The sequence below is a fragment of the Staurois parvus genome, unplaced genomic scaffold, assembly GCF_062004578.1.
Source record: "Staurois parvus isolate SC_StPar_1 unplaced genomic scaffold, SC_StPar_1.0 ptg000437l, whole genome shotgun sequence".
Lineage (NCBI taxonomy): Eukaryota > Metazoa > Chordata > Amphibia > Anura > Ranidae > Staurois > Staurois parvus.
This window is the reverse complement of record NW_028318233.1, coordinates 3,746,725-3,774,140: the sequence shown is the minus strand read 5'-3', so window position 1 is coordinate 3,774,140 and position 27,416 is coordinate 3,746,725.

The window sequence follows — 27,416 nt, the reverse complement described above, 5'->3', positions numbered from 1 at the left end:
GGAAGCCATTGCTGACCACCGTCTAAAAATGTTACTTACCTGGCTTCAGTACAGACCTGAAACACATGCAGATTTAGAGTCCTGACTTACTCTGAGTAAAGGGGGAGTTCTCATGTACATCAAGTCGAGGAGGATTCCTATATCAGGAGATTCCAGTTAATACTGTTATACCGTCTTTTGAAGCATGTGAGTGCATTTTATGTGTTTTTAGTTCACATTTAAAGTGGTTCTAAAGGCTTAAGGTTTTTTACCTTCATGCATTCTATGCCCCCCCAGCTCCCCCGAATACTCACCTAAGCCCCCTGTCAATCCAGCGATATGTACTGGAGTCTCGGCTATCCCGGGACTCCCTCTTCTCACTGGCTGAGACAGCAGCAGGAGCCATTGGGAATAGAGAGTGGGCGGCACCGAGCCATGGCTCCATGTGTGAATGGAAGGGGTCCCCTAGGTCCCAGAAGGGGAGAGGGGGCGGCCTCCAGGCTGGGCTTGGGCTGGCTCAGGAGGGTCCATTCAGCAATACGGCATGAACAGGATTAAGGCCTGAGAGCAGTGAGAACAAAGAAGACAGATTGAGTACATCAGCACACCCAGAAATTCACAAGGGGAGAGCTTTAAAAGGACAGTGCTGTGCTTAAAGGATAGGTTCACCTTTTGTAACATGTTACATGTTACATTCATATTTAGGGTGTACCATGCAACATGTTATAATCAGACCATCCTCCACTCCCCCTCACTCCCCCTCACTCCCCGCTTTGACAGCTAGCGGGGAATCTTTTCTCCACTCGCTAGCTGTCAAATTTTGTGTAAAATCGCAGTCGTGCAAGGCTCCACCTGCCCGGCTGCATCACTCATTCACAGTTGTCTGTGAGTGAAAGACTACAAGTCCCAACAACCTTAGCGGCTCTCAACTTGTAGATCTTAAAAGAACTACCACGGCGCTCCACAGCTTTACCTTCATTCATTCTTCAGTATATCTGCTTGCTTGCACATCCCATACGGGCAAGCAGATATACTGACAGATCTGCAGGAGACCTGCATAGCACCAGCAATCTGCTGATTGGTACGATGCTTTACAGGCTCCTGCAGCCAAAAATATTAAATGCACATTATTTTACCTGCAAAAAAAAAGTGCATTTATGATTTTTTACTAAAAGGTGAACTTATCCTTTAATCCTCTATCCTGTTCTGGAAGATCTGCAGAGCAGCCAGGAGGGCTGGTAGCGTCTGCAAGCTTTGGAGGTGGTAGCAGTTCTGCAGGGGAGAGGAGACATCTTTGCATGTAGTTTACAAGAAGGTAACTTGATTTTCAGAGGGGCTGCGAGTTCCTTGCCCATAAGGTGCTGTTTCTACTGATCCACAAAAACTGACAGGTTTCAAGAAAAAGAGCAGTCCAGGATCTGTTAATGTAAATAGAAAAGAAGTTGTCCTCGTGCATTGATTAAATTGGGCATGCCATAATCCCTATTACCCTATCCAAGGTATTTCCCCTAATAAAATAACAAAAATCAAGCTCACAGATTGTTCACAGACTGTGGATGCAAGTGTGGCAAATGCGTGTTGCCTGACTGTGCACAGCTTAGAGGTACCTAGAAGTACAGCAGTCCTTGAGGATGTAATGATCACGTAGGAATAGAGGTGGAGCTTTCTCAAAGTAACAATAGTCCCTTGAATGCTTATTTAAATAGAATGATAGATCCTAGAGTTACTAAAAAATAGCTGTAGAATTATGAATCAAAGGACATCCACTTCATCCATAAAGATAATGTGATTATAGATATTCCAGATCAAATTCAGAGAGGACTCATCAATTGCTTAATGCTCTGTTGGAAAGATAGAACAATCCTCAGAAGTAAACATGTGGGATCACATGATCACAATGCGATAACATAATCGCAATGTTAGTAAAGCTGTTATGAATGAATCCGATTCATAACAGCTCTGCTTCTCTTCCTGGTGAGCTGTGATTGTCCCACAGCTCTCACATGATACATGGGGCCAATCACAGCACCCTGTACCATGTGACCAGCTCCATCCAATCACAGATCACTATTATTTTGAACTGTCATGAGCTTAACCCATTCATGACAGTTCAAATCAAGCTTTGCATTGCAGTAGCAATAATATTTTTAGTATATAAAAGAAAAAATAACCAACCAGAGTAGCACAGTGTTACTGGGGTAACATTATACTACTCTGATAAAAGTATTTAAAAAAAAAATAAAATAAAAAATACTGTATTGAGAATTTACTATTTTTTTAAAGGGTTTTTTTTTTAACTACTTGCCAACTGCCTGCCCACAATGTGCGGGTGAGAGGCGGCTCTGGGCAAAGCAATGTACCCTTATGTTGCTTTTTTATTTTGGGGTGTTAACGTGCCTGTGCCCCTCAATGCCCCCCTGTTGTTTCAGGGGAAGAGAGAACACCACACTGTGACTAAAAGCACTACATTTTACACACACAAGTTAGATTACCACATTTAACCCTTTGATCGCCCCTATTAACCTTTTGATCACCCAGTCACCCAGCCATTGCCATTAGTACAGTGTTAGTATATAGAATTTTTTACTGATCACTGTATTACTGCCACACATCAGATAATGTCAGGGTCTGTAAGCTCCTCTCTCAGCCAGGACCAGCTAGTGTTTGTGTGATTGCCCACACACCATTGCAGTCTCGCTATAGGTCGCTAATCACCATCATTACTGGTATAGTGTTTGTACAGATCAATATACTGTTCACAAACAGAACTATACTAGTGCCTTCTTTGTATAGTGTCCCCAAAAATGCAGTGTTAGCAGGATCAGCTCCATTCGCAACCAGCACTAGCGTTTAGCCCCTCCGCTGTTTTTCACTGAATATTGTATCAATTGATTGTGAGCCAAAGCAATTTATACACACAACAATACAACGCTGCCCACCCAAATTCAGCTCTTGCCAAACAATTCTCATAGAAACCTAAAATGGTTTCTGGATTTAAACTTTTTTGGGCTTAAACCTCAACATTGGCATTACAAAAAAGAATGAATTGGGGTCATATTGGTCCACAGACCCGATTCATCATATGCCCATGTTCTCTCAACAAGGACCAGCAACATACTGGTACATGTCTGGACTTCGAGTGGTTATGTTGGTGATGATGACTGCAGCTACAGGCATCATCCTGGTATCGTTTCTTTCAGCTGGTGGTTGGTTTTCATGTAAAAGCAATCCTAGCGGCTAATTAGCTGCTGGATTGTTTTTACAAGCAGCGGAAAGGGATGTCCTCCCCCCACCTCTTTCCACAGTTTTCTTGGGCTCTCCCGTCCCATAGGATATTTTGAGAATGCAGCTGGCAGTTCCACCAGCTGACCATAGAGCTGATTAGAGTCCAGAGGGCTCCAATCATCTCTATGGTCTAAGAAACTGGAAGCAAGAGCATTTAATCATTTCCGTTTTGCCAGATATTAACAGCGCCATTTTTAAACTGGGTCAGATGCTTTACGTGCAGAGGAGAGATCTAGTGTCTACTGGACCCCAGATTTCTCAGAAAAGAGTACATGTCATTGCTTATTGCTATCACAGGGGATCTTTACATTCCCTGTGATAACAATAAAGGTGATCATAACAAAAAGAAAAAAAAAAGAAAGGGAAAGTGTAATAAAACAAAAAAAAAAATCACCTACGCCCCCCCCCCTCCCCCCTTACTGTGCTCATGCGCAAAGACAAACCCAAGCGTTGGTCCCGTGTCGGTATGTAAACAGAGATTGTACCATGCATGTGGGGTATCCCCACAAATGTCAGAACGAGAGCAGTAATTCTAGCACTAGACTTCCTGTGTAAATTTAAAGTGGTGACCTGTAAAGGCTTTTAAAATGTTGCCTAATGATATTAAAAACTAATGTAGTTTGTCGCCGTTGCATGGGTGTGCGCAATTTTAAAGCATGTCATGTTTGGTATCTATGTACTCGGCGTAACATCATATTTTATATTTTAGCAAACAGTTGGGCAATATATTGTGTTTTTGTGCATGAAGATTCAAAGACTTGTATTTTTTCCAAAAAATTATGATGACCATAGAAAGGAGAAACATATAAAAGTCCACTCATTCATTCTAATGAAGCTTCAATTTGTGAAGATTTAATTCCTGGTATAAAAGCAAAGGTACATTCATTATAGAGAGAAATAGGAAGCACCTCAACAAGATCATATTATAGATCTTTCTCCCATTTGATCCTTTTCCTTTTACTGTACTATACATACTATATATTTGAACTTCCATGGCAGCCCTACAAAGTAGATATTTTTATAGGTGTGGTTTCTAGTAGTAGTTTTCTGCTATGGACCTTAGGAGTGCTATATAATTTTTTTTGTAATTTATCCCTTATAGGGTGTGATGGGATCAATGTCTGTCTGTCTATAGCCCGACCTGTCTTTGTTTCTCTCACCACCGGATCTGGGGAAATAAAGATCTTGGCACAGAAGTGTAAAAGCAGTATTTCTAAAAGTTTAATACAAAGCAAGGAATGATATTCAGAAACTCAACAGGCATGTTTTAATCAGGATAACCAATTAGACATTACACTCTTATCAGTATAGTTATGTGAAGAGCAGAACTTGCAATAGCAGAGGTGTACCATATAAGGAAAATCCGTTTACACAGAAATTAAAGCAATTCCTGAGAAACGAAACTTGAGCTGTTACATCTTTAACATGGAGGCATTATATAAAATGGATGCCAGTTTAAAGATATATCTCCTTACAGGGTGTGGCCTTGAGGTCTGTCTACAATATAGGCTTCTGTATAGCATTCTCAGAGATGTTAAAGACTAACTTTTCAAGGTGTAGAGCCAAAGGATTCAATGCTTTCACCACCATGTTCTACCGAAAGCTTGCCAGCACTTTGAGTACCCCGTCATGAGGGCTGGGGTGCACCTGTGCCATTCTTTACTCATTTCCTTCTTCCCCACTTGCCTAATTACTTTCCCTCTCAACTGCCATTCTTCTCTTTTCTTCATCCCCCTTTTTTGGACTTGGACATCCAAACAACAGGTTCTTAAATCAACTCCCTGTGCCTTTTCTCACAAACCCTTTGAATATTTCCTAGCCTGAAAAATAGCAGCTAAACTGTTATAGAAAGAAGATATGAAATCCAAGGCCTTTGGCCTATCCCCACGTCTCCTCTTCTCTCCATCTTTTATTTTACCTTCCTGATCCTAGGGGGTCAATTGTTGAGCTTCCACTTGCACTCAAATTCTCACAAGGCACTGTGGGGTTGATTTACTAAAACTAGAGTGTGCAAAATTTGGTGCAGCTCTGCAGAGAAACCAGTCAGCTTCCAGGTTTTATTGTCAAAACGTAATTGAACAAACTGAAGTTAGAGGCTGATTGGTTACCATGCAGAGCTGCACCAGATTTTGCAGTCTCCAGTTTTAGTAAATCAACCCCTGTATCTCTCTCATTTTACTTTTTTTTATTGAGGTATACCAACATTTTTAACATTTATATCCTTTTGTAACCAGATAAAACCTTGTATTTCCCTTTAAAAACTATTGCAATTGAAAACATGGCTGCAAATCCTTTGACAGGTAAAACTGTAAGGATATATTATTTTACCTTTTTATCTTGAGTGCAACTTTAAGAATCAAGTTAGCAAAAAATGGAGAAACAAGCCAGGATACAGACATCAAAGACATTTCAACTATTTCTTAATATTACCAAATAAAAAAGATCAAGAGAAAACATTTCATAATATAAAACCATGAAATAACGTAAACACCCAGAAGGAGAGTGTTATACTAGAATGGAACAACTAAGCCCATGCTTAGTGGGCTCCAATATTTAGTAGAGTTTGTACCTGCTAATTCCACATGCCATGGCTTTTTGGCAAATGATGAAGACAATAGTCCTTTACAGCCAGGGAAGCAGCCATCTTAGCCTCTGTTTTATTTGCAGTGGCCATTTGATCAGCTATGACACCAGCCGTTTGATGGCTTGACAGTTTGGTTGGGAGCACACTAGCAACTATGACAGCTATCTTTCACGGCATGCCTTGAATATAACTGTTTTTGGAAATAGTTAAATTGGTGGGTTTAATTCTACTTTAAAATGAAAACTATCCTCTGTATTGTGGGAACCAAAGATAGGTGAGCTGGGAGGTATTGTTGGAGTCACATTACTGTCCTAGTTAGATACCTCACTTTCATGTTAAAGGGGGACCTTGAGTTTCATCACAGCACTGTTTCTGTGATGGAAATCCCTCCTGAAGTCACAGAAATAAATATTTAGGAAGACAAGCATTGTACTAACAATCTTCTCTTCCATAATCTCCACTTTCCTTTTATAACACTTGAGCAGTGTCTAAAAATGGCTGTGTATGCTACCCAGTGCATTAAACTGACAGGGGTTATAACACTCCCTTACTTTGATTTTGCTTTATTTGCTGTTAGTTTGTTCTGCTTGTTAAAAAGAATTAAAATGTTTTAATAGCATTTTTATGGATATTTGCAGCTTTTTAATAATAAATACTAATTATTCCATTTACTGTAATAGGCTGTATATGGCATACCCAAACATAGAAAAAAAAAGTTGTGCTAGGAAAAATAGAACCTAGTATACGTTGATAAGACTGAAATCAGGCATGTACATATCACAAATCTGAGAAGTAGTAAAATGTAAAAACACAGCCAACATAACAAAAAGAAGGCAAACAATAGCATTTCATTATAACTAGTGAATAAATGCCTGCTGATTCTAGAAATGTAGTGAGTTGATAGAGCCTGTGCTCTATGCCTTTACTGTTACCAGTTAGCATTCTTCTCATGTCTCTCTGTGGACATAAGAACACCTTCCCCATATGTTATAGATAAGAGGAGAGAGAAAGATGAGTTGTTTGTAGTCCTAAAAGACTTGTTGTCCTACTGTGAAAAGCATCGTGTCTCCTCCATAAATACAGGAAAGATGATTACTCTTTGTATGCACACATAATTTTCCTGCCAGGGTTTAAAATGATTCTTTAATAGAGTGGAACCTTCATCATCAGTGAATCATTCTAAGTCCAAAAAAATACAATCAGGCATAAAATATGGATGAGATATTAAGAGGATTGTTGAAGCCATAATGTAGAAATTCTGTCAGCAGAACCCTCCCAAAGAATTAGAATATTGTTATGTGGTGATTAATTTCAGTTTGTTTTTCTTTTATATCTCTTATGTTTCTAATAATTATGTTTTCCTCTATAATTACTTAATTACTCCATCGTTGCCCCTCAAGATACCATGTTGTGCCTTTAGTGTGTTTTTTTAGTTTTACGTTGTGTCAAGAATTAAGTCATTTGAAGTACTCTAATTGCTTAAATGGCTTGATGTTGTCTCATAATGCACAACCCCTTTTTGATTAAAATTTACATTTTTTTTCTACCATGTTAGCTGTTAAATTAATTATTAAAGAGTTTACTTTTATGGATCAAAAAAGCAAATTCAGCTTTAGTAACACATTTAACAGCAAACTGTAATGGAAATCATTTCAAGCTTTGAAGGCACAAAGCCTTTTCATAATATGCCAAGGAAGCCTAACACCTTAAAACCAAATTGAAGCTTCTCTCTCTAATCCTATAATGTCATATGTTAAGATTTTAAGGGTGCTTTCAGATCTTCGCTATTCAAAGCGAGTTATTGCAAAATGCATTAACATGATGGCATGGGCACCCATGGCATTTCCATACAAACACAACAGTGTACCACAATGCACTTCTCGTGTTGTGGTGCACTTTTTAAAAAAGGTTGTCTGCAATTTTAGTGTGCTAAGGTCTGCTACCACATGATTCAGAACTATTGGACTGTCTTAACAAATTTTTAACTCACAATAATGCATTATATTAATATATGCTGTGAACTGATTTTCATTTACCAATGCCTTAAAGATGAATAACAGCTTTTGCCTTCACCAAGAGAGTCCTTACACAGATTCGAAGTGAAGAAGAAAAGGTACATCTGACCAGCTTGTAGGCAGTTGCAGTCTACTTTCTCCATTGCAGGTAGTACTCAATCGTGGCGGTATTGCAGAGGGAGAGGAAGTCAAGAGGAACATGGTTCCTAGTGGAGATTGAGCTGGAGAAGTGGCTTCTCTTGCACCTCTTGTCCAACACCCCTGCTAGTGATGATAGGAGGTGTGAGGATGCAAAATGACACAAGGGCCGGTATAACAGGCAGCTGGTGTTTGCAGGAAGCAAATGATTGTAGATCACCAGGCAGGAAGCAGGAACTGAAACACGGTGACACTTGATCAACAGAAAGGAGTGTAGCCAGGACACAAGCCAAAAGGTCATCAACAGCTGGACAGAGAGGTACAGGAAGATTAGGCAGAGGCAGAGTCAGGATGCAAGCTGGGATTGGTACACAGTAGGGCAGCAAGGTACAGGAGAGCAAGACAGGAGAAGAGTTACAGTAAAATATAAGCTAGGGTCACAGCAGGCTGGCAGAAATTCAAAGACTATAAAGAATCTATTTAGGACCCTGGCTCCCAGGCTTGGTGCACACTTCATGAGTGGATAGTGTAGGGACAGGTCACCCATCTGACAGGGACAGTAATTAGTGGCAGAGAGGTTGTCTCCACACCAGGTAATTATGCTTATATGAACTTTAATTTCAATACAGTTTTTTTTACTGCATTTACTGTCTCCGCACCACGCTACACCTCCCCACAAGCTCCATTAGATTAGTGCACCAATAGTCAAACTCCAGTGTCTGTTGGACAACACATTTATATTTAGACACCTTGCCTAACCTTTGTAACAGGAAATTGAAGATTGTTAGTATAAAGTCTATCTGACTTATTATCTACTGGGCTATAAAGCTTTCAACAACAGCTGGCTAGTAAAAGTATAATCCCAAAGGCATTTTTTTGAGTAATGTGTATTGCACATTTGCAACACTTTCAGCCAGCATGAAAAAGCTCCCTTTAAGCCTTTAATGATGTGGCCCATGCAAAAAAAGAAAGTCCAACTTTGCTGCTAGGTCGCTTCTTCTTTTAGTTGTAATTGTTCAGGAAATGCTGCCCACTAGCTAGCAAAGAGACAAATCTGTAGGATGTGCCAACATTATGTTCCTGTAGCTCTTCCTCCTTGGAAGCCGAGGATCAGGGGATGACATCATATGGACTTTAGCAAGTAATTTTTATAGACAGAAGAGAGGCAAATAAAAACAGAAACTTCAGGAGGTTGGACATGGATAGAAATTTAGACTTATCCAGAGTTAAGCTTTAAAGCCTCTTCAGCTCCAGTGGCTGGAATGAGGCAGAAGAAGATCAGCAGCAGTGATATGCAAAAGAGGAGTAAATATGCATTTAAACAGTATTTTCTAAAGAAAAAAAAAACATAGCAATTGTTGATGATATATCAGTTAGGATTTACATCTACTTCAAAGTGACACCAAATAGGCTCCTGCATTTCGTGCCACCAGTTCCTGAAAAGATAGATTAAAAAAGGGGTGACTTACCACATTTCACAATACCCAATGAATATGCTCTGAAATGTTCAATAGGGGTTGGGTGATTAACACAGAGTTCAGAGGTCAGTAGTAGGTAACGCAGAGTGTAGGGGTCAGTAGTAAGTAATGCAGAGTTTAGAGGTCAGTAGTTGATAGCGGAGAGTTCACAGATCAGTAGTAAATACCGCTGAGTTCAGAGATCACTAGGAAGTAGTGCAGAGTCCAGAGGTCACTAGTATGTAACGTAGAGTTCAGAGGTCAGCAGTAAGTAATGCATAGATCAGAGGTCAATAGTATGTAAGAAAGAGTGCAGGGGTCAGCAGTAAGTAATGCAGAGTTCAGAGATCAGTAGTAAGTAACATATAGTTCAGAGGTTAGTAGTAAGTATTGCACAGTTCATGGGTCAATAGTAGGTAACACACAGTGAAGGAGTCAGTACCACACCACACACTCCCCCCCTCCCGCTCTGAAATTTAACTTAGCAAACCCAGATGCAGTGGTGTTAGCAGAGTGAGGGAAGTCCTCCCAGATCTCTCCTCAGCTATCTCATATAAAACATCAAAGTTGAGGTGGAGCCTAGGACTTCCCTCAGCTCTGCATTTACATTACACACAAAGGATGTGTTAGAGATTTTGTATATAACCCTACAGAACAGACAGTGCATAGTCAACATATGTGTTTATCTGCTGCTTCTCTGGAAACAGGAACTTTTATTATACCGAAAAAGACATAAAGTTTAACAATAGATGCAGCTACAAAGACTGTAGCTGCATCCATTCTTAAACTCTATGTATTTTTGTGCATAATAAAAGTTTCTGTTTGCAGAGAAGCAGCAGATAAACACTGCCATCTAATCTTTGAAGAAAATATCTCTACTGAATGCTGATGTACAGTAGTGGTTGCAAAAAGAACTCATGAACACTGTATTCCAACGCCCCCACTCAACAACTACTATATTAGTATTATTATATTAGTCCCATCTCGGATCTCAGTTCTGATCCACTTTTGTTTCTCATGGGTTTGAAGTCTTTGCATCTCATCTAATGAATCTGGCCCTAGTTTTAATGCTTCACAAGCAACATAGGTCAGATGTTTGGTTGGGATGCCTTTATTACTTCTGGTTGATTTCCTGATTGAAGCCTTATGTGGCCTGGTTTCTTCTTTTACAATACTTGGATTGTCTGCATTAATTTATATTTCTGTATCACTTTGTTGGTTATCTTCATGTGACACTGATGTGGGATTGATTTCAGATTCACTGTACCCCACAAGTACATCTTCCTTTACGCAACCATCCCATTTTGTTTGTTTTTATTTTGGGATGTACACATAGGCTTTGCATTCAGAAATTTTCATATGGTTAAAATTTGAGGCTTTTCCATTCCACAGTTCATGGAGTTTTCTCAATTAGTTTTCCTGGTAGTCTGTCACCTACCTGAGAGGAGACTGAAATGATGAGGTCGGCCTCTCTTGTATGTCCAGCCCAGGCCCCAATGAGAGTGGAACATAAGGTGCTGAGGGACAGGAGAAATACGAGTTCCAGCAGATGTTGATAGGAGAACCTGCAACAGGAGATGCAGTCCCAAGGAGACTGGTGATCTATGAGGTAAGGAACAGTAGCCGTGCTCAGTAGTTCAGCCAAGGTTAAAGGGGCACTCCACTTGTGCTGCAGGCCCAGGACTTGTGGAATGTCAGAGCTTTCAGCAGACTAGTGGCTGCTAAAACTCAGTGAGGTGCAGAGCTGCAACAGCAGACAGCTGGGTAGGCACTCGTACAGGTTGGGAAGCCAAGATCAGAGACAGAAGCGAGGTTACAGGATTAGCTACGGTCATCAACAGGCGGGCAGCAAGGTACCAAATCATAAGTAGAGCCAAAGTCAAAAACTAACAACAAGTCAAGAGCAAAATCCAGGCTCAGGTCAGGAGCAATCTGGGTCAGTAACAAGGAAACATACTGGCAGGACACAGGGAACAGTTGAAGACCAGTTAGCACTAACAGTGAGCAAGAGTATCCCTAAATAGCCCATCTAGAACCAGAAACTGTGGGCACACTCCCACGTGTGCACGCATTCCTGTGCGCATGTGTGAGTCTATGCTCATTTCTATGAGCAATGTTATGCGCTGGAATTCCCATACGGCTTCTCACTGGAATACCTTGACATAGTTGATTTTGGAGATAGCATGTGGTCATAATTGTCTCCCCCCGTTATGTGGCTGGCATATCTGCATCAAACAACATGGTTCTTCCACTCTCACATAGAGTATGGTTCATTCTTTTTGAAACCCTCTTTTGCTCTGGGTTGTATGGTACAGTAGTTTTAAATATTATGCCACGCTTTCAGTTATCACCTGTATATTTAGTTCCATTGTCTGTGCGCAATACACTCAGCATTTTGCCAAATGTGATGCTTACTTGAACCAAATAATGTTCAACTTTTACTGGTTCTTCACTTTTGCTGTGTAAGAGATATTGTATACTGTAGTATACCTTGAGAAATCATCTATAAAAGTGAGAAAATACCTCTTCTTTCCTGGAGTTAACTTTTCCATTGGACTGCAAAGATGCAGAGGGTTCTTATTTCTGCAGTTATTCTGCTTTGGAAAGACTTTTCTTGTTATTTTTCCTTTTATAAAGCTGGTGCACTTCATTGTTTGATCACACAGACTCATTTGTATTCCACTTGCATAGTCATTCTCAGTTCATATCTTTATTACATCAGGACTTCTGTGCCCAAGTCGTCTGTGCCATGTGTCAATGCAATTTGAATGTTTTTCCTCCTTGGCAGTATTAACCACCTCATTGTAGTTCAGCTGATACAGTTCATCTGTAATTATAGTCTTTGCAAGTAAGATCTCCCCTTTTGTGATGGCAGAACTGTCATCTTGGAAGGTCACATTGCCTTGTTTTGTAAGTTTCTTCACTGGCAAAAGATTAGTTTCAAGAGCAGTGACATACTGGACATTTTTTCACAGATATCTTTCTGGTGACTCTCTGGGAAAAGGGACAGTAAAGAAAGCCATCTCATATTCCTTCTGATTCCATTATTTGCGCTTTAGCTGTGGTGATATGTTTCTGTTTTACTCTGGACAAGCTGAATAAAGAGATTTCTGTCATTTTTCATGTGACTTCTGAATCAACACATCATGCCCGCAAAGATGAGGTGCCACTTTTAGGTTGAAAAACATATTCATTGTCTGAAGAAAAATTAGTTTCTTCCTTCACACTTTTGGCTTTTTGCAGTTTACTTTGTTTTTGCATTCAAGCTTTACGGATTCTGCAATCTGCTTTTAAATGAAATTTTTTCTTGCACACAAAGCATTCATGTGTTTTTTCTTGCATGTTACTATTTTTATTCCTATTATTCGTCTTTAACCCTTTCGCTGCCAGAGCCATTTTTGCATTTTTAAAAAAAATTATTTTAGGCCTGAAAATTACACAAAACCCACCAAAATTATATACTTTCTGAAAACAGACACCCTAGAGAATTAATTAGAGGTATTTCCAATTTTTACGTTACACAATATTACCGCAAAAGTCTAGAAAACGCAAAAATTCATTAAAAATAAACTAGTGATTTTTAGGGCAAACAAAAGGAATAAATTACCCACATTACTGGTAAAAATATAAAAGGTGAGGTTGCGTCAAGTAAATAGATCCCAACATGCCAAACCTTAAATTTTTGTGCACCTATGATATGGCAAAAAACTTCAGTACCCTATATTTTCTATAGATGACACTCCAAAAGCCCCTATAGGTCATCAGTTTAGCATTAGAGGTCTTGTGCTACAATTATTGTTTTCACTCTAGTGTGCGCAGTGATATGTGACATGTGTATTGCAATCAACGTTTTCACACATAGGTGCCCTGATGTGTGCTTTTAAGTTCATAAGTGCGTATAGGTGGGGTGGCATCAAAAATTTTTTTTGGGGGGATGTTATTTGTTGAGTGTAACCTTATTCTTTTTTGCCAAAAAATTTTTTTCACTTAACTTTTTTTTTTTTCACATAGGGGACACAAAGTCCTCAATGTGATGATTTTTAGGTAACAGGTTCTCTTTAATGAGACATGCAGGGTCTAAAAGACCCTACATGTCTCCTCTGGTCTCTACTGGATGTATTGCAATGCAGATCGCATTGCAATATATCTCTCCCTGGCTAGAAAAGTGACAGCTGTGATTCGGAAGTGATGTCTTATAAAGTTCCCTCCATCCGCTGGCACTCACCACGGCATTCCCCGGGCTTGCAGATGGGCAAGCAAAGCCTGGATACATTGAGGGAGTGTGTGAGGGGGCACCGGTACTGGGGGCTGTGGAAGCAATCAGGCAGCAGGAGTCTGCCTGTCAGTTTTAGATACAATCACCGGATTGTTTATAAAATCCCATTCTGTCGGCACACTGACCTGGCAGTAAAAGGTTAAAACAGGCTGTGTGACAGAAACACCCTCACTATTAATGCTTTCTTTTTTACGTTCATATTCATCCATAAGCTTTCCCTTAACATATTGTAATATCAACTGCATCAAGTGCTGTGACTAGCGTTTCATAACTTTCTGGTAAACCACTAAGTAATAGTGTTGCAACATGAAAATATTTTATTTTTTCTCCTTTACCTCTTAGGGGTTCAACCATTTCCAGGGTGTGCCCTATGTAATCCTGAATATCCTGGCCTTTCATAAGCTTGGTTTGGTATAGCTTTCTAATTAAATACAGTTTATTGCTCAGATTAGCTCTTTTATGAACCTTTTGTAATCCTTCCCACATTTCTTTAGCAGTTTCACACTTACATATATGTATGATTTGATCATCTTCTATGCTAAGAGAGATTGTACTCTGAGCTTTTTGATCTTTCTCTATTCATTCAGCTGAAGGGTGTTTTGGCCTGACTTAATTTATATCTTTAATCGTACCTTCTCTTATTAGCAGCATTTTCATCTTGAATTTCAAAGACTGGTAGTTCTGACTTGTCAGGTTTGCAGATGAATGCTTTGTTGCAGCTGTGGTACTGGCCATTTTCTTGTATTCTTTTGCAGTCTTCTTTCTGTTGCTGTATCTTGCACTTTTTTGCTGTAGCTGGCTATGACTGGGTGTCTGGGTCCACAAGCTGTTACAGTTTCTGTATATAGCCCTACAGAACAGACAGTGCACAGTCCACATGTGTGTTTATCTGCTGCTTCCCTGCAAACAGGAAATGGGAACTTTTATTATAAAGAAATTACATAAAGTTTAACAATAGATGCAGCTACGAACTTAAAACACTGCCATCTATTGTATGAAGAATATATCACTATTGAATATTGATAAACAGTGGTTGTTGCACAAAGAATACATGAACACTGTATTCCAACAAGATGCCACTCCATGTTGTTTCACAGTTTACTCACTGACCCAGGTCCCGGCTCAGTTTGGTCTGTTCCTCCCCAATACACTGCAATCAATCAAAGAAAGGCACACCTCCATCACTTTTTGTTTCTCTTCAGCTCAAAACAATGTATTTCCACACATACACAGCTGAACTGAACTATGCGATCCATCAGCATCCTTCCTCCTCACTTATGCAGTGTTCACACTTTTTTGTAAATATGCATCATTGTGTAGCAAAGTAGAAAGCAGGGCCTGTGTATGTGATAAGCAAATATGGCTGTTTTCATGTACATATATAATTACAAAGGAATTTGAATGGTAAGTGTAGCTTTAATGACTGGAACAGTAGAACTTGCAGTGACATTTAACCACCTTCCGCCCGCCCTATAGTACAAAGACGGGCGCAAGTTGGTTCTCTGGTTCTGATAGGACGTCATATGACGTTCTACCATTCTCACTGTGCATGCGTGGCTCAGGGAGTGCGCAGCGCGGCAATCTCCGGTGCGCTGTGTCCCTCAGACACAGCGGATCACGGAAAGAGCCGAAGATGTCGGCTCAGTCATGTGATCAGCTGTGTCCAATCACAGCTGATCACATGTAAACACGGAAATGCCGCTTATCGGCATTTCTCTCCTCTCGAGTGCGTCAGCGTTGCCGTTCTCTCTACCTGACCGTAACTTGATGCGGCATTGGTACTTAGAAAGGCAAGCCAACCACCTCTGCTCAAGTGCACCGAGTATGGCATTTTCATCACGGTCACCTCTGCACCGGTCAGGTACTCAGCGAACATTTCAGTCATGGCCCACACCAGTGCCAGTAGTTCCAATTTAAAGGAGCTGTAGTTGTCAGGGTTGTGCTCTGACTCCCTCAGAGCCCGGCTGCCATAGGCAATGACTCTCTCACGTCCATCCTGGACTTGGGATAACACAGCCCCCAGACCATGTAGACTTCCGTCAGTGTACAGCAGGAATGGGGTGTCGAACCGCGCATAAGCCAGAATCAGGGCACTGATCAGCGCCCCCTTCACTGCTTCAAAGGCCCCTTGTTGCCGGGGTCCCCACTCAATGGGATGATTCTTCAGGCCCCCTGCAGTGCCCCTTAACAACTCGTTTAACGGGCACACCAAATGAGCAAACTTGGGTATAAACCTCCTGTAGTAGCCAGCCAGTCCAATGAACACCCGCACCTCTCGTAGTGTACTTGGCTGGGGCCACTTCTGGACGGCCTCCACCTTGTCGGGGGTTGGCTTTACCCCCTCTTGGGTGACCAAATGTCCCAAATACTCTATCTGCTGTCGAAACAGTTTGCACTTCTTGGGCTTGATTTTGAGCCCATGGTCTCGCAGCCATCCTAAGACCTGTCGCAGTTTCTGGAGGTGATCCTCAAAAGAGGCCCCAAACTCTACTACGTCGTCCAGGTATATCAATACCGACTCAAAGTTGAGATCTCCCAGACAGTCGTCCATCAACCACTGGAATGTTCCTGGGGGCATTGGACAGGCCGAATGGCATCCGGTTGAACTCGTAGAGACCCATAGGTAGGATGAAGGCCGTCTTCGCTTTGTCCTTCTTGGCCACCGGTACCTGCCAATACCCACTGGCCAGGTCAAGAGTCGAGAAGAACTTTGCATGACTCAGGGCGGACAACGACTCCTCAATCCGCGGAAGGGGGTAGGCATCCCGGATGGTCTGGGCATTCAGCTTCCGATAATCCACGCAGAAACGGAGACTCCCATCTTTCTTCCACACCAAGACTACTGGAGCAGCCCAAGGACTTTGACTCTCCTGGATCACCTGGTTTTCCAACATGCTGGCCCTGATCGGTGCAGCATTGCCGGTGGGGAGTTCGTGTTTGATGGTGGAGGCACACCCGAAGTCCTCATCATGTCTCGAGAAGGCCTCCTGAAACTCCCAAAGGGTGTCTTCCAGCAACTTCTGTTGTCCTGGAGTCAGGATCTTGCAGTCCACCCCCATCCGGGCCATGATCACTCGACCGTTCCACTCCGCTGTCAGGGTCTCCCTTTGATGGACCTTTACAGCATAGGTCCAGGCTGATCTCCTATCTTCCCATAGCGTGAAGCTCCTCCGTCGAGGAATATCCCCTTCGGACACATAAACTTCAGCCAGCAAGGTATTCCCAGGGACGGTTAACTCACAGTCTTCAACGTTGAGGCAGCGTACAGGCACACATCCATCCTTCACAATAGTGAGGGCCCGGGCTACCAGTGGATGAGTCTGCGTTTCTTCTTGGTAAGCGGGCTCGATCAGGACCTCCAGTCCATTCAGTCGTCGTCCAGCCCCAACCGGTAGCATCAATATTCACTCATGTCGAGGCGGGATCTTCACCGGGGTCCTCCACGGCACCCTCACGTGTCCAATGGGCCGACCGGACATGTCGCCCTTTCGCAGACTACAGCTCCTCACCATCTGCTGTAGAACCTTCTGGGTTGGCCGGTGTGTGGTGGCCCGTTGCCAATACCTCGGCCCTTCTTTGGCATAAAGTTGGTGGTCTAGGTCCCTCAGCACGTTCATACCTAGTGTCACGTCCATCCCTCTCCTGGACGAATGATCCACCAGCACGACCCCTTTCTGGCCGACGTCTTGCCCACACAGCTGGACCCGCATCCAGACTATTCCTCGGATGTCCATCTCTCTGTTATTAGCAGCCGTCAGCTTGATGACACTCCCATCTTCCGGCTCCATCATATGCCCAAAGTGTCTTTCAAAGAACTCCAGAGGCTTAAGGGTGCATTTCGACCCTGTATCAACTAGGCAACGTACCTTCTGGCCTTCCAACTCGGCTTCCATAAAGGGGCTGCTGGCATACAGGTCGTGTTTCTGTAACGGACCACCCGACAGCACCTCTATCAGTCCCCTGATAGAGCCTCTCCAGAGTGCGGAGTCTAAGTTCCGGAGCACTTGTTCACCAAGGTCCCTGATGGTGGGGATGGACTTGGAGCGCCCCGCGACCAGGTCGCAGCTACCGGATATCTCTATCAGTGGTAGAGGAGTCTGCCGGAGGCTCCTGCAGGGTGAGAGTCTGATGTGAGGGGACCCGGGGATCCCTGAGGGATGGATGGATGGAGGAATGAGCAAGGGCAGAGTCAAACAAGCCGTGTCAGAAGCCGGGGGGTCGGTGTGGTACAAAACAGTAGGCAAAGAATAGTCGGGTCACACGCTGGGTCAACAGGAGATCAAATCTAAAGGGGAACATCCAGGAGCAGAGTCAGGCAAGCCAAGGGGTAAGGACAGGAGAAGGCAGCTAGGTCAGACAATCCGGATCAAAGTACTCACAACACAGGTAACAGGATATGCAGAAAGACCATTCGGCAACAAGTGTCTGTGCAGGGCTGGTTTAAGTAGTCCGCCCTGCACCTGACTAGGTCCTAGTGCCTGCCCAGCACTGTCATCGACGACGGGTGCGCCTGGGTCCTAGTGCCCTGCTGCCTGCATGTCTTGACAGACACCTACGCATGTGCAGACCCATGCGTCGCGATGGTCCCTGACAGTTTCTCATGCTTAGGGCTTAGCTTCTGGTGTACCACCGCAGGATGCCCAGCTACTGCGGCGGTCGGAAGTTTAACGACGGCTCGGACTTCATCTGTTCTGGACACTCTCTGGCCATGTGGCCGTACTGTTGACAAGCCCGAAAGAGGGGTCCCCTTTTGACGAGCCCCCGCAGATGAGTTATCCTGAGTGGAGTGGCGCGAGGTGCTGAGGTAATTTCTGGAGACGGGGAGATTCTGCCTTCATCTGGGACACTTCCAGCCGAAGTTCTCTTAATTCTGTCCGCAGGGCCTGGACCACATCCTTTAAGGATTCTGAGTCTTCAGATGCAGACTGACCTCTTGTAGCATGGGTACTACTCACTATTCTTACCGCCACAGGTATGCACTCCTCTCTCTCTACGGCGGCTAAGTAGATGCTGTAGAATGTCATGTTGGGTGCCATCCGGGTCATCTCTTGCAATTTGTCCTGTAAGAACTTGTTGGGGAGCCCCACTATGAACTGGTCTCGTAGTAGCCGGTCCACGTCCCGGAAAGCTCCCATGGCCTCTGGATTTCGCCACTGTATTTCATTTAGCGTCTCCTGTAGAGCATTAGAGTACTGCATCAGGGTCTCGCCCTCTTGCTGTGGTCGGTTGAAGAAGTGGCTCCGCAGCTGCACTACTTTAGCATGCCCCCCTTGGGCTCTCTTCAGCAGGGAGAAGATTTTCTGTAGGGTGTCTCTCTCAGATTCGGGCCTTACCATTACTGATCATCTGACGTCACCCTCTAGAGCCCCCAATGCAACCTCTGCCTGCAGCTCGGATGTCAGGTTACACATTCTAACCGCACTTTGCACTCTTTCAGTGCAGTCCTGCAACGTCATATTTTTACCGTAAAATTTTGGCAGGTGACTCAACAGCGCCCCCACGGGAATGTACCCTACTGGTACGGGCAGGGCGGGGGCAAGCTGTATCAGCGGTGTTGGGGCAACTTGGCCTTGCACCAGCGCACCCTGAGCTGGGTCCTGGACCGGTGCCATTGGCGCCGGGGGAAGATCTCCCGCCGCATTCCCGTCCATAACGGTCGCTGTATCCTGCCGACTATGCCAAGTTGTAAGCCGTGTACCGGGGTGGGCTCCCCATGATACAGTGAAGTCACGAACGAGGAAAGCAACCTCATCACCAGCTTTTGCCACAACAGAATTTTACTTAGATGTGGCAAATAAACACAACCACAAATGCTGGAACATACAATAAATTTACATACACCCAGCCCAAAGGCTGAGACCCTTGTGCTGCACAGCACGGCGCCTTCTGATGGATGAAGGTAGAAATTTAAGTAATTTACCTACTTTTGGGCACAAATAAGCTGCCACACCTTACCTGTTATTACCCTAAAAGAGCAGGAATCAGTGTATGGGTGTACGGTATGGGCTAGCCTGCGGTGCAGTACAACAGCTTACAATCTTACACAAATCTACAGTATTCCCTCTCCCATAACTGGTCCGGTAGCACGTGCTTGAGTATTCCTTCTGAGCAAAACGCCAGTATGGCTTGAGTTTGTAGCATTGTAATCAGCTCTCCGATGTGAAATTTCACTTTAGGTTGTGGAGTCCTTCCAATAATCAGTAACAGCACTTGTGGCCTGACACAAACAGAGACCCTAACTAACTATAAGCCTGAATTCAGTCTCAAGGCGCCAGCACCGAAATGAGGTGCGTGCACGATCTTACCGACCCGGGTCTGATTTGTATCCGCTGGTGACTCTGAACAGAACAAATGTCTCTCCAACAGGCCTGCAATATTGCAGTGTATGCTGCGTTGTTCCTCGGCTCTCATCATCTTCCTGGCAGCAATCTCATCAGCTTCACCCAGCTGCAGCTCACACAGCCCCTTCATTCAGCATTCTCCAGAACATGGATCCTACATTTAGCATCGTCCAAAACATGGCTGCAGTCTCCTCTTCCTGTTCACCAAAAACCCCACCTCTTCAAGAATATACAAATATCTATGCAGTCTGAGCCTGTGTTAGAAAAACAGTGACATCTTGTGGCTAAACCACAGAATGTCAATCAAAACATCAATTTACTCCACACCATAATTTACTGCACACAAACAGTGTTCAAACAATGAGAGCTGTTTCCCCATCTCACAAATCAGTGTCATGTATCAGTGCTGCCTTTCAGTGCCCATCAGTGATCCCTGTCAATGCCCATCAGTGCAACCTACCAGTGCCTCCTCATCAGTGCCCATTAGTGCCACCTATCAGTGTCCATCAGTGCAGCCTATCAGTGCCCATCACTGCAGCCTCATTAGCACACATCAGTGAAGGAGAAAAATCACTTACTTACAAAATTGTGTAACAAAAACTAAGAAAAAACTTTTTTTTCAAAATTTTCTGTGGTTTTTGGTTTGTTTAAGAAAAAATAAAAATCCCAGAGGTGATTAAATACCACCAAAAGAAAGCTCTATCTGTCTCAAAAAAATGATAAAAATGTCATATGGGTACAGTGTTGCATGACCGCGCAATTGTCATTCAAAGTGTGACAGCGCTGAAAGCTGGAAATTGGCTTGGGCAGGAAGGGGGTATAAGTGCCCTGTAGGCTAGTGGTTAAAAATAGAGATGAGCGAATCGAACATGACGAAGTGGAATTCGTTCAGAAGATTTGGAAAAATTCTATTCGCGACGACTCCGAAAATTAGCAAACTTCGGATGCATGAATCGAATTTTCCCAAAAATGGCGGCGACATGTGTGGCATGGACAGAGAAGATGGGGCGGGGATCTCTGGGAAGGCGCGCAGACAAGGCGCGCTGACCCATAATGCATTCATGAGTCATGAATCATGACATGTGATCGCATTAGCCAATCAGCAGCCAGCCAGCCAGCACTGTGTAATGGTGGAGCTATAAATCGTGGCCATCTTAGAATTCTCCATTAGCCTCCGGTCATTCAAGAGAGACAGACCTCTGTGTATTGAGGGACAGAGTTAGGACCACAGAGACTTTAGGGCCACAGAATCGTTACTCAGGGACACAGAATTGTTACTCAGGGACACAGAATCGTTACTCAGGGACACAGAATCGTTACTCAGGGACACAGAATCGTTACTCAGGGACACAGAATCGTTACTCAGGGACACAGAATTGTTACTCAGGAACACAGAATTGTTACTCAGGGACAAAGAATTGTTACTCAGGGACACAGAATTGTTACTTAGGGCCACAGCTATCAAAGAATCTAAAATTTAAAGTGACATACACCATTTTTTTTTTTGGTGGCTGTCGTGCACAGTTGGTGCTGCAGTTTGCCGATTGTGCAAAATAAACTGACTTTCTGCTTCACAACCACTATTGTACGTTCAAAGAGTTAAATCCATTTACACGCCGGCTGGCGGTAATATTTTTTGGGTGATTAGTGCATTCCAGTGACAGAAACGTACAGTTTTCAGCCAACGGCAAGCTGCAATTGACCGATTGTGCTAAATAAACTGACTTTCTGCTTCACAACCACTATTGTACGTTCAAAGAGTTAAATCCATTTACACGCCGGCTGGCGGTAATATTTTTTGGGTGATTAGTGCATTCCAGTGACATAAACGTACAGTTTCCAGCCAACGGCAAGCTGCAATTGACCGATTGTGCTAAATAAACTGACTTTCTGCTTCACAACCACTATTGTACGTTCAAAGAGTTAATTCCATTTACACGCCGGCTGGCGGTAATATTTTTTGGGTGATTAGTGCATTCCAGTGACAGAAACGTACAGTTTCCAGCCAACGGCAAGCTGCAATTGACCGATTGTGTACAATAAACTGACTTTCTGCTTCACAACCACTATTGTACGTTCAAAGAGTTAAATCCATTTACACGCCGGCTGGCGGTAATATTTTTTGGGTGATTAGTGCATTCCAGTGACATAAACGTACAGTTTCCAGCCAACGGCAAGCTGCAATTGACCGATTGTGTACAATAAACTGACTTTCTGCTTCACAACCACTATTGTACGTTCAAAGAGTTAAATCCATTTACACGCCGGCTGGCGGTAATATTTTTTGGGTGATTAGTGCATTCCAGTGACATAAACGTACAGTTTCCAGCCAACGGCAAGCTGCAATTGACCGATTGTGCTAAATAAACTGACTTTCTGCTTCACAACCACTATTGTACGTTCAAAGAGTTAGATCCATTTACACGCCGGGTGGCGGTAATATTTTTTGGGTGATTAGTGCATTCCAGTGACATAAACGTACAGTTTACAGCCAACGGCAAGCTGCAATTGACCGATTGTGCTAAATAAACTGACTTTCTGCTTCACAACCACTATTGTACGTTCAAAGAGTTAGATCCATTTACACGCCGGGTGGCGGTAATATTTTTTGGGTGATTAGTGCATTCCAGTGACATAAACGTACAGTTTACAGCCAACGGCAAGCTGCAATTGACCGATTGTGCTAAATAAACTGACTTTCTGCTTCACAACCACTATTGTACGTTCAAAGAGTTAAATCCATTTACACGCCGGGTGGCGGTAATATTTTTTGGGTGATTAGTGCATTCCAGTGACAGAAACGTACAGTTTCCAGCCAACGGCAAGCTGCAATTGACCGATTGTGTACAATAAACTGACTTTCTGCTTCACAACCACTATTGTACGTTCAAAGAGTTAAATCCGGTTTTATTTTTGGGGTGCTTATTGAATTAAAGAGTATGTCAGACAACACGCAGAGGAGTGGCAGAGGAGGCAATGTTTCAGGAGCGAGCAGACGTGGCAGCAGAGGAAGGGGTCGAGGCAGCACTAGTCGCAGCCAGAGGCCAGTGCTCCCGGTGTCATCCAGCGGTCGTGTCTCCACTGACAACCCTGCCGTCATCGATTGGTTGACTCGGTCGTCTTCCTCTTCCCAGGTCACCTCTGACACCTACAGCCAACGGTCGGTGGGTACGTCAGACACAACCGTTAGTTGGCATGGCCCGGGAGCAAGCCCACTGAAATCACGTGTCCTCGACCTGCCCCTGTCCTTTGGTGTTCCCTCACCAAGCAAAGTATCGCATGCTGTGGGCTCATCCCCACTGTACAGTGAGGAAGAGCTAACAGAGGGCGGTCAGGAACGGGGGGAGACATCCGCCTCTTCAGCAGCCAGGCGAAGAAGTACTGGCGAGGAGAGTGGCTCGGTAGCCGGTCTAGAGACAGGTCTGTCTCCTGACCCACACGCAGTTGAGGGGGCTAGTAGTGACGCGGAGACCCTAATTGATGATGATGAGGCTGATCGCACTTGGCAGCCTCGTCGTCATCAGGCTATTGCTTTCGCATCATCAGGAGAAGAGGGTGCCAGCTTGCCAGCGAGCAAAACAGTCGGTGGGTTGCCCAGGAGACAGCAGGGTCGCAGCAGTGTCAGTGGAGCCAAACGGCCACGGAGTAGAGCACCAGCTCCACTGCAGCCTACCACCACGGCCAGTAGTGGTGCCGGTGTGCACGGAGGAAGTAGCAGTCAGCCAGTGAGGAGTAGCGGGGGCAAAGTTTCCTACTCGGCGGTGTGGCAATTTTTCGTCAAGACGCCCGAGGAAGTAAACGTAGCCGTATGTCGACTATGTGGCCAGAAAGTCAAGCGTGGCCAGGGGGCCAATGTTGGGACTACAGCGTTGCGTCAGCATATGCAGCGTCGCCATTCGGTGGCCTGGGAAAACCGTGATAAAGATACGGCGGTTCTGCCTGCCCCAGCCCCCGCTCCATCACCCGCTCCGTTACTTGCTCCGTCACCCGACGTCAATCGCCCTCTATCAGCCAGTCAAGGCTCCAACACCTCTGCTGAGGGGAGTTGTCATTCGTTGGCATCTTCCGCTCGTTCAGATGCTCCTTCTCCTGCTACTCCTCTTCACGGATTCCGTCAGCAGTCTTTCTTGGAATCCGTTTCCAAGAGACAACAGTTTGCGAGCACGCACCCGACGGTGCAGAAGCTGAACGTCCTCCTGTCCAAGTTGCTGGTGCTGCAGTCCCTCCCTTTCCAAGTGGTGGACTCAGCACCTTTCCGAGAAATGATGGCTTGTGCCGAGCCGCGGTGGAGAGTGCCAAGCCGGCATTTCTTCGCCAAAAAGGCAGTGCCAGCCCTGCATTCACATGTAGAAGAGATGGTGGGCCAGTCTTTGAGCATGTCGGTCTCTGCCAAAGTGCACGGCAGCGCCGACGTGTGGAGCTGTAACTACGGTCAGGGACAGTACATGTCATTTACGGCCCACTGGGTGAACGTGGTGCCGGCACAGCCGCACCAGCAACTTGGACAGGTCACGCCGCTTTTGCCTCCACGTTTGCACGTCCTTGGTCCAGCAAAGATGTCCGCCTCTACCACCTCTTCTTCCGCCGTGTCCTCAGCCGCCACCCCCGTGCCAAGTCCCATTACCCGACCGGCATATCACATGTGCAGGGCGCAACGGTGTCACGCTGTGCTGCACCTGGTATGCCTTGGCGAACGTAGTCACACAGGGGAGGAACTTCTGAGTGTAATGAACAGAGAAATCGACAGATGGCTGTCTCCGCGCAAACTGAAAATCGGAACCATGTTGACCGACAACGGAAAGAACATGGTGTCTGCTCTGCGTCAAGGAAGGTTGTGCCATGCGCCATGCATGGCTCACGTGTTCAATCTGGTTGTCAAGCTGTTCCTAAAATCCACCATCCCACTGCAAGACATCCTTAAAATGTCACGTAAACTTTGCATGCATTTCAGCCATTCCTACACCGCAAAGCACACCCTCCTTGAGCTGCAGCGGCAGAACGGAATTCCACAGCATCGCCTGATCTGCGACGTTGCAACAAGGTGGAATTCAACCCTACATATGTTAGACCGCCTTTACGAACAGCGAAAGGCCATCACCGATTTCCTGATGTTACAAGCGGATAAAGGTACTCCCCTGTGTAACTTAGATGTCAGCCATTGGCAGCTCATGCGTGACACCTGCCGCTTGCTCAGGCCCTTTGAGGAGGCCACGCTATTCGTGAGTCGGCAGGACTATGGGATGAATGACGTCATTCCTCTGTTGCACGTCCTGGAACAAATGCTGTTAACAATGGCTGGTCAGGGTGCGGTAGACGTGGCGCACAGATCTCAACGCCACATGACCCCTGTGGGGGCAGGACAGGAAGAAGAGGAGGAGGTAGAGGAGGACATTGGTGCTCAGGAATTATTGAGTGAAATGGGTGGTTTTTCCACTCAGCGGACAGGAGTGGAGGAGCAGGAGCATCTGGTAGAGGAGGAGGAGGAGACAGAGGACCCAGATGCACCGTGGCAGTATGCTGTGGAGATGGAGGCAGGGAGTCCCTCGCATTCCTTGGCACAAATGGCCCATAGCATGCTCGGTTGCTTGCGTAGCGACAGCCGAATAATAACCATCAGACAGAGGGATGACTTTTGGCTGTCCACCTTGTTGGACCCTCGCTACCATTCAAAAATGGTGGCCTTTTTCACACCTGCTGAGAGGGAGGCCAAAATAAAGTACTATAAAAAACACCTATGTAGTCAGTTGGTCTCTGCCTTTCTGTGCCAACGTCCATCCTCAGACACTGTGGGCCCTGTGCGCTCGCGTTCCGCTGCCATGGCAGCAGGGGAGGGGTGGGGTGGTAGGAGCAGTGGCAGCTCCACCAGCAGCGGCTGCCTCAGTCTGCAGTCGATGATGAGTAGCTTTCTTCACCAGCGCAGTGAGGAAACTACTAACCAGCCACAGCAGCAGCAGCATCAGGTGGACCTGGAGCAGGACCTCAAACAACAAGCTCGGGCCTACTTGGACAGCACCCTGCCAGCCGGGGTAGACAATCCCCTTGACTACTGGGCAACGAAACTTGACCTTTGGCCCCAACTAGCTGAATTTGCCCTTGAAAGGCTGTCATGCCCGGCCAGTAGCGTGGCATCGGAGCGCGTGTTTAGTGCGGCAGGAGGTATTGTAACTCCGCGGAGGACACGACTGTCCACCCAAAGTGTGGAGAGACTCACGTTTGTAAAAATGAATCAGGCGTGGATTAGTCTGGATTTCAAACCACCAGTTCCTGACACAACTGACCTAATAACCTAGCCGTTCAGGCCGCTCCCTGAACACCTCGGGAATTGCTTTGTATATCTGTCGCCTTAGAGGCCGCTATCTGAACAGCTCATGAATTGCTTTCTATATGTGTCGCCTTTGAGGCCGCTGGCTGGACAGCTGATGAATTGATTTGTATATATGTACTTATTGTCCGCTGTCCGGACAGCTCATGAATTACTTTTTGTATATAGCCTTCCAAACCACTCTCAGAATAAGTCATGATATTCATGCTGTGTATAGCCTTATAGGCCAATGGTCAATCAAGTCATGATTGTTATAGTGTGTATAGCCTTATAGGCCGCTGTCTTTACAACTTTATAATATCATGCAGTATATAGCCCTATCGGCCACTTTCTGGCATCCAGTTGCTGTAGCCCCCATCACCACACTGTGCCACGGGCCCCTGTACCGCCTTCTCATACTGCTGCCAGATCCATCCTCTGCCATGTGTGTCTTTGTCGTCTGCTCACGCTGCTGGGTTCCAGTTTTAAACCTAGGCCTGTGTATGGCTTCCGAATACTGCTGCCTCCACCGCCACCCTGCGCCATGTGCCACTTTCAGGTCTCCTTACACTGTTGGTGGGTTCCATTTTGTGATAGGGTGCTGTATGGCCTTCCATTGCTGCTGCCTCCACCGCCACCCTGCGCCATGTGCCTCTGTCGTCTGCTCACGCTGCTGACGGCTTCCGCTTTTTAACCGAGGCCTGTGTTTGGCTTCCGAATACTGCTGCACCACCGCCACCCTGCGCCATGTGTCTCTGTCGTCTGCTCACGCTGCTGACGGCTTCCGCTTTTTAACCGAGGCCTGTGTTTGGCTTCCGAATACTGCTGCATCCACCGCCACCCTGCGCCATGTGTCTCTGTCGTCTGCTCACACTGCTGACGGCTTCCGCTTTTTAACCTAGGCCTGTGTATGGCTTCCGAATACTGCTGCCTCCACCGCCACCCTGCGCCATGTGCCACTTTCAGGTCTCCTTACACTGTTGGTGGGTTCCATTTTGTGATAGGGTGCTGTATGGCCTTCCATTGCTGCTGCCACCCTG